Source organism: Cornus florida, unplaced genomic scaffold, assembly GCF_030987335.1.
Source record: "Cornus florida cultivar Cherokee Brave unplaced genomic scaffold, ASM3098733v1 CherokeeBrave_3.0.0_Hap2_Chr01, whole genome shotgun sequence".
Lineage (NCBI taxonomy): Eukaryota > Viridiplantae > Streptophyta > Magnoliopsida > Cornales > Cornaceae > Cornus > Cornus florida.
Window position 1 is genome coordinate 33,754,109 of NW_026775571.1, and position 11,389 is coordinate 33,765,497.

General features: G+C 36.0%; 1 pseudogene; it reads right to left on the reverse strand.

Annotated features, from left to right (window-relative positions):
• Window positions 1-5,237: 5,237 nt before the first annotated feature.
• Window positions 5,238-5,336, reverse strand: LOC132283056 (small nucleolar RNA R71; annotated as a pseudogene).
• Between the last annotated feature and the right edge of the window lie 6,053 nt (window positions 5,337-11,389).

Consider the following 11,389-nt stretch of genomic DNA (forward strand, 5'->3'; position numbering starts at 1 on the left):
ACTTAGAATTTAAAAATTGCTTGACTTGAGAGTTTAATACTCCTTGTATGCCTTGTGGATGCCATTTAGGAGTAAATTTTTTGAAAGATTAATATCTTGCTTGTATTTGTGGTCTACATCATCTTGGATTTGTGATTATTTTAAGATTCATTCTTGGATTCTACACTAGCACATGACTAATATATTTCAGAGCTGATATAACTGGACGGCACGACGATGTCACGAGGCGGCATGATGATCTGGTGAGGAGACATGACGACTTTGTGGGGAGGCACGATGATCTAGTTCGGCAATCAGATGAGCTACGCGCAGATGTAGCTAAGGTGAGAAAATGAGCTAGGCGCCCTGCGCACTGACCTTACCGATTCTCTCACTCGCCATAGTACTAAGATGTCTGCTATGTTGCAGCATATTGCAGACATGATTACTCCAGATCTTACCATGTGATTCTATTTTTTCTCTCTCTTCTACTCATTACCTATCTCATATTTGCACTGCTATGACTGTGATTTTCTGCACCATCTTGACATTTGCATTGGTTTTGTATATTGCTTGGATATTTGTGTAGGATATTTTTGGATATTTCGAATATTTTGGATATTTGTGGATATTATTGTTTACATTGCACTGATACATTATTTTCTGCATATCTAATATTGCATTTATTTTCTATCTATGGATTTTTGGATCTTGATATCAGTTTTGGATACTCTGAGCTTTACATTGATAGATGTCATGATTTTTGCCCAATTCTCAGTTCCACTTCTCAGTTATATCATTGATGCATATGCTTTGACAGTTGTTAGTGTAACCATTTTTAGACAGGTTTTCGGAATCTAAGTTTGGGGGTGTGCCTTCCAAAGCTGAGCTTCCGTTGCCGGGTGCTTTGTGGTTCACCCATTTGGTCTACTCTTTCCATTATCTATTGCTTCTTTACACATTGAGGACAATGCACAGATTAAGTTTGGAGGTGTATTTGCGTACTTTACATGTCATACTTACTTTCTATGCATGCGATTTGATTTGAGAGTCTTGGGCTATGATTTTAATCTTTTGAGGACCATGATACTTAGAATTTAAAAATTGCTTGACTTGAGTGTCTAATACTCCTTGTATGCCTTATGGATGCCATTTAGGAGTAAATTTTTCAAAAGATTAATATCTTGCTTGCATTTGTGGTCCACATCATCCTGATTTTGTGATATTTTTGAGATTCACTCTTGGATTCTACACTAGCACAGGCGCACAATAGCATTCATTTGTGGGGTACATGCTTTGTTGATTATTGAATTGGTTATATCCCAATTAAGCTAATAGTGCATTGAAAGCTATCATCTTGACAAAAGTAGATAACAATCCCTTTTCATTGAGTAGTTGGGATTCTAGCCTCATCAAGCACTGAATTTCTCACGCCGAAAGGTGGAGGGCCCAAACTCTAGGTTAATAATTGAATGTTAAAAAAAAAAAAAAAAAAATTGCGAAAGCAATAAAAAAGTGAGGACTTCTCCCAAAATGTGAGAAGTGGGAAATGATTAGATGGAGGTTGTTTTAATTTATAACCTAGTTTATTTGAGTTTGTAAGTCCTTAGGGGTGTTTAAACATCTAATGGCCTAAAGTCGTCCGGTTTGGGAGTCATTGACCTACTGCTCGACCTCATGGATCGCTAGAAAGCTTAATAGATCAACACATTGCACCATACTTCCATCTTTGATCCTTAGGATTAGAAAGAAAAAAAAAAAAAAAAAAAAAAAAAAAAAAAAAAAAAAAAAAAAAAAAAAAAAAAATCGAGTGAAAAGAATAAGCGCACCTAGATGAATAAAGCTTTAATAAAAGGTCCACTCTTTGTTTTGATGATCGGTACTAGATTTAAGTGCTAGTTTGAGGGTAAGGATGTGATTATTTCTCGAGTTGGCTTAGATAGCAACATATTTGATACCGGTCCACTTAAAAGAATTCTAGAGTTGTTTTGATTTGTATGATCATTTTCTTAATGTGTGGAGGACCATATTTGTTTGCTTGGTGTTAAAATTTTGGGAGATTGCTTGAAAAGGGTTGAAAAATTGCATACTTAAGGTAGTTTTCTCCCAATGCTTATTTTGTATATTGGTGCCTCTCTTGTGAGAAAGAGCTTAATGTTTGTGGGTATCATTTTTGGAAACCCTCACGAGACTTCACTCGTCCACTAGGGTTAACCTAGGGGTTTAAAAGGCTTGTTGCACACACTAAATGCAATCGTGTTCCCTACGAAAGTGGCGCTATCATTTTATTGCTTAGTTCATAGTTACTTAGTTTCTTATTTCTTTATTTTCCTTGTAGTTCATTGCTAGGGACTAGCAATATCTAAGTTTGGGGGTGTGATGAGTGCTTAAATGTGACACATTTTAGTACCTAAGCTAGGGTATTTTGGTTCATTCATCTATTTTACTTGCATGTCTTTGATACTTATTTGTGTTTTTGCCTATTTTAGGTTAATAAAGTTCAAATAGGCTAACAAGAGCCATTTAGCTTAGTTTTAGAGCTAAGGAGCAAAGTTGGAAAGAAGCCAAGAAAAATACACCAGGGGAACTTCGATCGATCGAAGGGGAGTCCTGATCGATTGAAGAAGATTACAATTGATCGAGATGAAGGCGGTGCCAGCTCAGCTAAGTGGATAAGGCCAGAAGATATTTTGATGCCACGTCAGCTTCGATCGATTGAAGCTAAGTGTTTGATCGATCAAAAATTTTAGATCGATCAAAATGCCTGCTGGCAGTGAGCCGTCTAATTCCCGAGCGCACCGATTTCTACCTAACTTGTGCAGTGGCGAATTTCCTCCAATCAGAGGCTATAATTTAGACTTGGTCCTTACTCAAAGGAGTATGTAATTGATTTATCGAACATTTATTTGTATCATCAAACATAGAGATAGACATTAGAAAATAGAAAAATAATTTTTTCTCTCTAGAACTAGGTTTGGGAAGAAAGTAAGGATGAAGATGATGATGCCAACCTCCTAGCTAGCCCTTGAGGGTTCCATGTCCACTACAATGAGTGGCTAAATCCTTCTTTTAAGGCTAGAGATAGCCCTTAGGCATGCTTCTCAAACATAGCTTTTGTGTATTTTTGGGGATTTTAATTGTAATAGATGTTTTGACCATGAATAAATATAGATCTTGTGATTTCTACTTGATTTATATGGATTAATGTTTCTAATTGATCATTTGACTCTAGTCATATGTCTATGTATGCTAGAATTGATGTTCATGTTTTTATCTCTAGATTTAATGAATTTGATGCATTTCTATGTGTATTGATGATGTTAATCTAGTGATGGTCAAGGTATGGGGCTTAATGGAACACTCTTGTGATTTATTTGATGGTTCACACTTGTTTCTTGATGGATTGTATCACATATCTCTAGTTTAATTAGCTTAATTTCATGTCTCTAGCCTAGTTATAGTGTAGTTGCTTTAATTTCTTAGGTAGGTGAACAATCCATTCTTGTTTCTTGATGTTCCATGCCTGTGAATGCAAAGAGTGCATATCTCTAGATATTTGTGTGTGCATTAATTGTGGTTTAATTGAATGGATTTTGGTCTCATTTGATAAGTTGTGTTATTCATTAAAATTGTTTAGACAATTTTTACTTATTTTCCATCCATGCTCAGTTTCAATTAATGTCACACACATACAAGTTACAATTTAAATTTCCCCATTAATGTACTATTGCTAGTGTTTGATGAAGTGATGACTCTAAACCCCAAGACCTCTCTCCTATATCTTTTCCCTACTTTCTAGATTACTCTCTTTTTACTTGCATTAATCTTTAATTGCATTGTAATTTAATTAATCAATCACCAACCATCTTTGATCATTCGACCTATTAATCCAACATTAATTTCCATCACAAATACACCTCTTTTCCCTTGGGACGATCCCTACTCACTCTAGCTATATTATTAGTTGTAAGTGGTAGTGGCATTTTATAAATTTAAACTTGGCCACACTGCACACTTTTGCATGCTTCGGTCTTGACCACACCAAGTTTTGGCACCATTGCCGGGGATTGGCACTGTCGTATTTGGAAATTAATTAGGAATTAGTACTCTTTCGATCTTATCTTTATTTTATTTTATTTTGGTTACTTATTGTGTTTGTTCTTGATTGGTTACGTGAATTGAGCCAAGAAGGTGAAGCAAAGGGGAATTGAAAAGCAAAAGAAGCAAGAAGCCAAGCAAAGCTAAGCAAGAGCATAAAAAACTTAAAAATAAAAAATTGCAAAGCATATCAAGGGAAAGAAAAAAAATTGAAAAACAATTTAAAGTTGCTTAAGGACCCTTTGTGAGCCTTTCTAAACTCTTTCTCTAGTTAAATCATGAGCTTGCATAGAGGCAAGTTTTTATTTTCTTAGATAGATCATGAGCCCGCATGGTGGCAATTTAATTTTTCTTGCATATTGTTCAAAGCATAGGAGTATGGGATCAGCGTATATGGAGGATTGGTGATTGTTGATTTGTTGCGGAGGAGTAATGATTTCTACTTGCTTGTTGCTTGTTGCTTGTTTTTGTTTGTGCATGCATGGTTGTAGGTCCTTAAATTATACTCTTGTCCCACTTAATTTGAATCTTGAATCCATTGTTCATAATTTTAAGGGAAGGGCTAATTCTAGTCATTCCATTTCATCAATGGAAGACATCAATGAGGACTGTGTGGAGGACCTTGGTCACATAGACCAACAAGGTATCCTCTACCCTAATGTGCATCATGATAATATTCAAGTACTATTAGGTATGCCAAGGCCTTTCATTCCACCACAACAACAAGGCCAAGTTCCATTGGGAATGCCTCGGCCAATTTTTGCTCCACAACCTCCCATTATTCGAGACAATCATGGTGCTTATGCAGTACCACTGGTTGTGAATCCTCCTCTTGCTTTGCGTGACCATTATGTGCCAAATGAATATAATGCACCCACATGCATTCAATTACCCCCATTTAGAGCACATCATTATGAAATTAAACCGCAAACAATTCAAATGCTTCCCAACTATCATGGACTTCTAAGTGAAGAACCTTACAAGTATTTGGATGAGTTTCTTGAAATGTGTTCCACCGTGAAAACTTTTTCCTTTTACCCTTAAAGATAAGGCAAAATATTGGTTCAACAATCTTAGGCCTTTTTCGATAACTTCTTAGGCAGAAATGTAACAAGAGTTCTTGAAAAAGTACTATCTGTTTCGAAAACCAATGCAATGAGAACTTCAATTAGAGAATTTTCTCAAGAGGAAGGGGAATTATTTCATGAGGCATGAGAGTGCCTTAAGGACTTGCTTAGGAAGTGTCCACATCATGACATTCCTAAATTGCAATTGGTGCAATTTTTCTTTGAAAGTTTGTCGGATAATTTTAAGGGTATGGTTGATGCATCTATGGGTGGTTCATATCTTGATAGACATGAGGATGATGTATGGTGTCTTTATGAAAGCATGAGTAAGAATTTAATGCATCGATCCCTATCTTCCAAAAATGGTAGAAATTTAGGTGGAAGGAAGAATGTTAGCTTGTATCAAGTTGACAATTCCAATGACATAGTCACCGAAGTCAAGTCTTTATCTTAAAGGTTTGATCAATTTTTGATCAACCAAAATTCAGTGAATCAAGTGTCTTCCTTCTCTAATCATATTCATCATTATAATTCTAATGAATCATGCGTGACTTGTCTTAGTGTCTTACATTCCACTTCCAATTACCCCCATGGAAATGTGCAAAGTGAGAACTATAACAAGTTAATGCCACATTTGTCAGCCAAGAGAATAATCCATATGGCTCACATTACAATCCTGGGTGGAAGAACTATCCAAACTTCTCTTGGAAAAGCCAAGGGGAAGGCTCAAATCTTCCCCAAGGTGGTTTTCAAGACAAGTATGTTCCACCCCCAATGCAAAGCCAAGATTCCAAAGATTATAGATCATCTTTTCAATCATCACATGGAAATCAATTTTCTAACTCTCATTTTCCTAATCAATCATCTTATTCTCAAGGAAATTCAAGGAGTCCCGCTTTTGAGGAAAAAGTGTTGACCGCTTTGGTACTTTAGAGGTAAATACCCAATTGCTTCATTCTCATTCCCTATCCATTGCAAAGCTAGAAACCCAAGTTGGGCAAATATGTAATGACCCGGTCATTTTCCTTCCTTTCCCTTTTCCTAAAATTTTACGGATAAATTTTTTTCGTTTAATTTTCTTTTCTGAATTCTGTTTCTTATCACTTAGTGTCGTCTCAAGTGCTTGGAAATGGTTTCTGAGACTTTTTCATGTGGATTGACAACTTCCTTTGAGGACCGAGTCATTTCCGTAATTTCACTTTTCGAACACTATTCATTTTTTCGTCCTTTTCCCTATTTCATTTTTTCCCTGTTTGTCACTTTTTGGCACAACCTCACTTTTCATGCTCGGAGTTGGTTTTTGACTTCACGTACCTTCATTCTAAGTGGTTTCCACGAAATACGTATCTTTACTTTTGTAAGAAAGTACTCTAGTTGCTCCCGATGTTCATAGGGGCATGGATGCACAGTTTTTTAGAATCTTTTTCTTTGCTTGGGGTGTTTTTTGTAAATATATTTTGAAGATACTTTATTTTAGGAGTTTTTAAGAAAATATTTTTGGAACATATTTTCTGTGACGGCCCAAGTTTTTCAACCCGGTGCGTTAGTGATGAACCGAAAGATGACCCGATAACGGATCCGAAATACAGAAACAAAAAGACTAAACAACGGTCTCTAGAGATACAACATGACCTCTAAGACGTCAATGTGACCCTCAACGAGATCACAGAACCCAAAGGAATCAAATGCGGAAGCAACATTTAAAAAACGAACAAGAATGAACCTAGGGGCAAAAACGTCATTTTCATCTTAAAAGTGGGTGCCACTGAGCACACCATTGGAAAGACAATGAAAACTTACTAAACTTAGACTCAAAAATCACTTGATTCGGAGTCCGGATGAAGAAGATATGGCTAACGGAAGAAACAGGGGCAAAACGGTCAAAAAGTGCCAACCCAAGAACATCTAACCGGTTAGAAGGCAAAAATCAGTGACCAAATTACTGCCCACACTCATCTAACCGGTTACGAGATTCATCACCCGTACACTTGACCCATACACTTCTACTACAGCTCAACAAAAACCTGGCAGCAGGGGTTTTTCCGGAAAAATGAAAATTTGAGGGCTTAGATGGCATTTTCTGGAAAAATACAAAGAAGAAACCCCCCTCAAAATTGAGTTTTCTACAAGATACTTAAGAAAAATTGAAAAATACTCATTGTGGAATGCCCAAAATGCCCTCCCAAGAAATCTAGTCCAGAGGGTCCAAAAAGCTGCTAAATGGAAAACAGAAAGCTGAACTTTGCGATGGATTTCCGATACCAAGATGACATTTTTCAGAAAAACACAGAGAAGAAACCCCCCCTAAAATCACATTTTTCTAAGTGACCATGTAAAGAACAGAATTTATTTCCCAAAGAAAATTCCCAAAATACCCTTGGTCAGATTATGCAACAAAAGTGTAAAATGAGTTCGTAGGAGGCTCATTTCACCAAAGAAGAAGCTTTGCTCGGAAACGACCATGCATGCAAACGTAACTTACCTAATATGATGTGCTACAATGGTCCATGGCTCAAAAATATGGCCGAAACAAAATATGACCCCCCAACGGCCAAAATGACAAAAATGAAGCTTGGAATGAAAACTTAGAACTCAAAATTATGAAATGGTTTCAAAATACCGTTTGGCCCATGGCCACACTTCATACATGATGAATGAATGCAATGGACAAATTTCATACACAATGCACACTCCGGTGCAAGATAGCATACTAAAACGCATAATTTTTTATATATTCTCATTGAAGCAAAAATTAACATCCATGATATAAATATAATTCCAAAAGAAGTTTGGCCCTTGGCCTCATGTCATATACACAAAATGAGAATCAAAAAGTGTGCTTAGGCACACATTACAAGTTTAGAATCAAATATGCACATTTGACAAATAAGGTTACAAATGGCATTTCAAGCCAACCTTCACTAAAATGGAAATCTTCAAGTCCACAAACCATCCAAGCATAATGGAAATCTCAACCTTAATTCCTGTACCTGAAAATATGCCCTAGTAACTTTGGGGTGAGCAATATAAAGCTACTCGTAGGAAATAAGCATGCATCGGCCTAGCATTTTACAAATTTATCACCTTAAGGTGAAACATGCTAAAGGGGCTCATGCCACCTAACGTCTATTTCAAATATGAGACTCGGGGAGCATCCTAAGCTACCTTAGATCATTTCTAGCATAATTCACATCACTCATGTAATTTCAAGCAACATAGAAACATGCTATACAGGCAACAAGACATAGATCCTCAAGGTCATCAACTCAAAATCCAAAATGTGAAAACGACAAAAGTGGATCATGCCACCTAACGTCTATGTTCCAAATGAATCTATAGGATCATTCCTAAGCTGCATTTGAACAACAAGGCACAAATCACAATCTCTATGCAATTTAACCAACATGGAAGCATGCTACACAAAACAACTAGATGTAGATTCTCAAAGTCATCAATTTGAAGTCTAAAATACGAAAAACGACATAAGTGATCATGCCACCTAACGTCTATGTTCCAAATGAATCTATAGGATCATTCCTCATTTACATTTGAATAATACAACATGGATGTACTTAACAACATCAAAGGCTTACAATGAAACATTAAAAATCATAAAAACAAGAATGTACTTAACAACATTAAAAGCTCACAATGATTTATTAAAAATCATAAACATAAATGTACTTAACAACATTAAAATGATTTATTAAAAATCATGAACAAGAATGTACTTAACAACATTAAAATGATTTATTAAAATCATAAACATGGATGTACTTAACAACATCAAAATCGTCAATAGCTAAAACCACAAGTCACAATATAAACATGATTGCTAACTTGGAATTGGATGCGAAAACAAATAATGGAAGACTTGGACATCTAAACTCGAAATTCTGCCGAGACTCGATGGTTATTCCGGGCATTAACCCGTGGTCATACCACCCCTAGTGCGCACTCTCAACGACTAAGAGGACTCTTATCCCCGTACTAGAGCCGAACCCTAGCCATCAAATGTAACAATGTCCCAAGACTCCAAAATAGCTACGTAATAGATAGTACACAAAACTACCTCCATGCACAAGTAGGTTAAAACCACACAATACATGCTCTAAATCCACAACTACTATAGCATGACAATGTCGAATCTTCATAGCGCGATTCGTTACGCACTATATAATATCACATGTCGAATCTTCAGTGTGCGATTCGTTACATGCTATGGCAATATAATTCAATGTTGAAAACACAACTCATGAATCCATTACAAGTCAAGAATCATGCTTAAAACACACAACCATTGTTAAATACATAATTTAAATCATTAACGCAATAGAAACGGAAATTTATCAAATAACCAAATTAATTTTCCTAAGTTTCATACCTCAACCAAATGGCCCCTAATTAATACATGTTATACAACATAGCATGGTATCCACATATATTCACTAAAATCTCAAGTAGGCCAATAGTACCACAAGGTAGAATTTAATTATATCATGATAATTAAACTTCTAAATTTCAAGGCAACTTCAAATGGTTCCAATTTAATATATACTGGTACACAAGTCATAGTCATCATGATTATCAAGTTAAAAACTTAATTAGGCCAAGGGAACCATTAAATAGAATTTAATTAATCATTTAAGTTAAAATCTCTAGATTTTCATACTTGTCCAAATGCTCTCAAATTCAAGTATGTTAAAGAACATGCCAAGACTTAAGTTAAAAGCATGCTACAAGTTAATTTCATGCAAGGTACGTCCATGAGAGTTAAACTTTCACTAAAGATAATTATTAAATAAAAATCACAATTCTTATGCAAATAAATCCAATTTAATATATGTTAACAAACATATCAAAACATAATTTATCATCATGCCACAATTCAATTCTAGGATATATACATCATTGTGGATTAAATCTTATGCAAAGACATGAAAATTTCTAATATTCTAGATTTGATACAAGGCATGCAAATAGGTTGTATAATCATGAAAAATACTCAATACAACACACACAAGATCCTAAAACATTCCCTACCTCAATTTGAGATGAAATCTCGAATCCCTACCAAAATGAAACCGCTCCGAATCCGACGAAACTGCTAGGTTTTGTCGGGGACAACACCGTGAACATAACCCTGAAGGAAGCCCCATCAAAAACACAATTTGACTTCAAACTTGAACTCAAGAAATGGCCAAAATGAGATTCCAATCGGTTGGAATCGAAGGCCTCGCCGAGAGGAACAATAAACACTAAGGCACGATGACTTTTCATTGAAGGGAAAAAGCTCAAAAGAGGAGAGAGAAGATGGCAGCCATGGAAGAAGCTAGGACCGGCCATGAGAGAGGAGAGAGAGAGAGAAAAATCTGATTTTTCTTTTAAGGCCTCCTATTTATAGAAAAACTCAAAAAGTGCCCCGAACAAGCCTCGCCGGGTCCGGAAAAGTGAAATTTGAGCAGACACACTCAAACGGCAAAAATCTGTGAACAAAAAAGATTCAAAATGAGGAAATATGAACAACAAAAGAAACGGCGTCATAAACCGAGTCCCGAACAGAGAGATATGCCCCAAACAAGTTTGGCTCTAACCGAGGCCGGAAACTCCGAAACTGTAGAAAAATGACCAGAAGGAAATTCCAAGAGTACATGACTCAATGAAATGTGAAAATGAATCCCATACAAGGATCCAGGCTCATAACAAGACATTTTGCAATAACTTTCATTAATTGCACAATAGCCCCTCCAAAAAGTGAAAACTGCACAACTGGCCCAAAATAAAAATATCTTCCAAAAATATTTTCTTAGAAACCCCTGAAATAAAATATTTTAAAAGATATTTATGAAAAACACCCCAAGAAAAGAAAAAAATTTCAAAGAACTTTGCATCCATGCCCCTATGGACACCGGGAGCAACCAGAGTACTTTTCAACAAAAGTAAAGATACATATTTCATGGAAACCACTTAGAATGAAGATACGTGAAGTCAAAAACCAACTCCGAACACAAAAGGAGAGGTTAAGCCAACAAAGTGACAGACGAGGAAAATACGAAATAGGGAAAAGGACGAAATAGTGAATAGTGTCTAGAAAATAAAAATTTGGAAATGACGCGGTCCTCAAAGGAAGTTGTCAATCCAAAGAAAAGAGTTTCAGAAACTATTTCCGAGCACTCGAGACGACACTAAGTGACGAGAAACTGAACCCAGAAAGGAAAAGAATAACGGAAAAAAAATATCCGTAA